Consider the following 3,639-nt stretch of genomic DNA (forward strand, 5'->3'; position numbering starts at 1 on the left):
GTCAGTGTGTGTGTGTGTGTGTGTCTGGCTTTGACCTTGTCACAAAGTTAAGGAAACGAGGAACATGCATTCCTACGGCACCTGTCACGTCCTCAGGAGAGCCCATGGCACTTCGCAGGCGCCGGAGTAACACCCGAAACATTTTCGCTGGTCAAGAATCGTAGCAGCTGTTGTGCGCATGACAAGATCCCACACACATCTCGGAGATAAATGACTATATTCATGGTATCGCATACCCACATGAACATATGCAGATCAAGAGCAGGAGTAGGCCATTCGGCCTCCCTGCCCTCCCCTGCCCACTGAACAAGTGGTCACTGAGCACTTTGTGCCTGTTTGCTTCTTCGTCGAGTTGTCCAATTTAATCCCCCCCCCCCCCCCCCCCCCAACCCCTGCTCTTTTCCCACACATTTTCCGCTTCGAGGATTTATCCAATTTTCATCCGAACGTTAATCTGCTTCCACTGCCCTTTCAGGCAGCATAGAACATACAATGCAGAAGGAGGCCATTCGTCCCATCGAGTCTGCACTGACCCACTTAAGCCCACACGTCCATCCTATCCCCGTAACCCAATGACCCCTTCTAATTTTTTTAATCACTAAGGGCAATTTAGCATGGCCAATCTAGCTAATCTGCACGCCTTTGGACTCTGGGGCGAAACCAGGGCACCCGGAGAAAACCCACGCACACAGGGTGAGAACATGCAGACTCCGCACTGTGCTACCGTGCTGCCCATATGCATATTCCAGATCACAAAAGCTCACGGTGTAAACAAACAGATTTCCCCATCTTCCCCTCTCTGTGTTGTTGATTGTCTCCAATTTTCAACATCCTAGGCGTTACCATTGACCAGAAACTGAACTGAACCAACCATATAAATACTTTGCTGCCAGAGCAAATCAGAGGCTAGGAATGCTGCAGTGAGTAACTCACCTCACGACTCCCCAAAGCCTGTCCATCACCTACAGGGCACAAGTCAGGAGTGTAATGGAATGCTCCTAACATGCCTGGATGAGAGCAGCTCCAACAACACTCAAGAGGCTCGGCACTATTCAGAACAAAGCAGTCCCACTTACTAGGCACCCCATCTACAAACATTCACTCCCTCCACCACTGACGAACAGTGGGAATGGTATGTACCATCTACAAGATGCACTGCAGGAACCCACAAGGTTCCTTAGCACCTTCCAAACCCACAACTGCTACCATCGAGAAGGACAAGAGTAGCAGGTGCAAGGGAACATCACAACCTGGATGTTCCCTCCAAGTGGGCGGAATGGTGGCACAATGGTTAGCACTGCTGCCTCACAGCACCAGGATTCAGGTTCAATTCCGGCCTTGGGTGACTGTGTGAAGTTTGATCGTTCTCCCTGAAATCTGTGCTCCCGTTTCCTCCCACAGTCCAAAGATGTACAGGCGAGGCTGCCCTAGCGATAGGGCCGGATGGGCTGGGGAGTTGGACTATGTAGAGTGCTCTTTCGGAGGGTCGGTTCAGACTCGATGGGCCAAATGGCCTCCTTCTGCACTGTCGGGATTCTATGATTTCTAAAACGCTCATCAGCCCGACTTGGAAATATAAATCGGCCGTTCCTTCACTGTCGCTGGGTCAAAATCCTGGAACTCCCTCCCTCTCAGCACTGTGGACTGCAGCGGTTCGAGAAGGCCTTCCCAAGGCAAATAAAGGACGGGTGATAAATGTTGGCCTAGCCAGCGATACCCACATCGCACGAACGAATACATTTTTTAAAAATTCTAGTAAATCTCTCCACCGTCTCCAAAGCCCTCCCCACTTTCCGAATATGTGGTGCCCAAAACTGACACGAGACTCCAGCTGAAACCTAACCAGTGCTTTATCAAAATTTAGTCTGCTTTTGTAGTCTACATTGAATCAGTTATTACTTCAAAATGGTTGGCATTGCAGAGTGGTTGGAGAATCCTCAAATCTCACCTTGTACCGTGGGCATCACCTCCGGGGCGATGAGATCATTGGGATGGCCTTCATCCCCCGAAACTTGCACTGTTATTGTGGTTTGATCTCGGGATACGTTAGCTTCTTACACCAGAAGAGATCCTGCAAGAGGCAATGGTCTTTGTCGAAAAGCATGTATTTACATTCCACTGATTCACAGAAGGTGAGACAAGTCCCTTTTTAAAAAATCAATTTAGAGTACCCAATTCATTTTTTTCAATTAGGGGGTCAATTTAGCGTGGCCAATCCACCTACCCTGCGCATCTTTGTGTTGTGGGGGTGAAACCCCCGCAAACACGGGGAGAATGTGCAAACTCCACAAGGACAGTGACCCAGAGCCGGGATTGAACCTGGGACCTCGGCGCCGTGAGGCAGCAGCGCTAACCCACTGCGCCACCGTGCTGCCCAGATGAGACAAGTCTCTGAATGGGCATTCCCATTAAGAACAGAAAATCTGGGTGGGTCCGGAGTGAGATTAGCTTTTTCTGAATTCCGCCCCCCCCCCCCCCCCCACCCCCAGTTGATTCTATCGTTCCCAGGATATGTGTGTCACTGATTGGGCCATCATTTGTCTCTTTTCCCCAACTGCCCTCTAAGGGGGTGTCTCAGTTGGCCACTTCAGAAGGTAGTTAACAGTCAAGCACGTTGCTGTGGGTCTGGAGTCACACACAGACATACATACATACAAACAAACATACATATTAGGAGCAGGAGTAGGCCACTCGGCCCCTCCAGCCTGCTCCGCCATTCAATAAGATCATGGCCGATGAGTGCAACCTCAACCCCGCATTCCTGCCGACCCCAATAACCTTTCACCCCCGTGTTAACCAAGAATCTATCCAGCTCGGCCTTAAAAACATTCAAAGGTTCTGCTTCCACTGCCCTTTGAGGAAGAGAGTTCCAGAGACTCGCCACCCTCTGAGAGAAAAAAACGTTCTTCATCTTAAATGAGCGATCCCTAGTTCTAGATTCTCCCACTAGAGGAAACATCTTCTGCACATCCACCCTGTCAGTGCCCCTCAGGATCGTAAATGTTTTGGTCAAGTCGCCTCTCATTCTTTTGAACTCCAGTGTATGCAAGCCTAAACTCACCAACTTTTCCTCGTAAGACAACCCACCCATTCCTGGTATTAGTCTAGGGAACCTTCTCTGATCTGCTTTTAACGCATTTACACCTTTCCTTAAATGAGACCAATACTGTGCATAATCCTCCAGGTGTGATCTCACCAACGCTCTGTAACCTCCCTACATTTAAATTCAATTGAAAATGAAAATCACTTATTGTCACAAGTAGGCTTCAATGAAGTTACTGTGAAAAGCCCCTAGTCGCCACATTCCGGCGCCTGTTCGGGGAGGCTGGTACGGGAATTGAACAGTGCTGCTGGCCTGCCTTGGTCTGCTTTAAAAGCCAGCGATTTAGCCCAGTGAGCTAAACCAGCCCCTCACAATAAACAATAACATTCTATTAGCTTGCCTAATTATTGCTGTACGTGTATACTAGTCTTTTGTGACTCATGCTCTTGGACACCCAGATCCCTCTGCACCTCTGAGCTCTGCAATCTCTCACCATTTAAGATAATAAACTTTTTTATTCTTCCTGACAAAATTGACAACTTCACATTTTCTGTAGGTATAAAGCATTTCCCAGATCTTTGCCCACTCACTTAATC

The sequence above is a fragment of the Scyliorhinus torazame genome, chromosome 14 (assembly GCF_047496885.1).
Source record: "Scyliorhinus torazame isolate Kashiwa2021f chromosome 14, sScyTor2.1, whole genome shotgun sequence".
NCBI classification, from domain to species: Eukaryota; Metazoa; Chordata; class Chondrichthyes; order Carcharhiniformes; family Scyliorhinidae; genus Scyliorhinus; species Scyliorhinus torazame.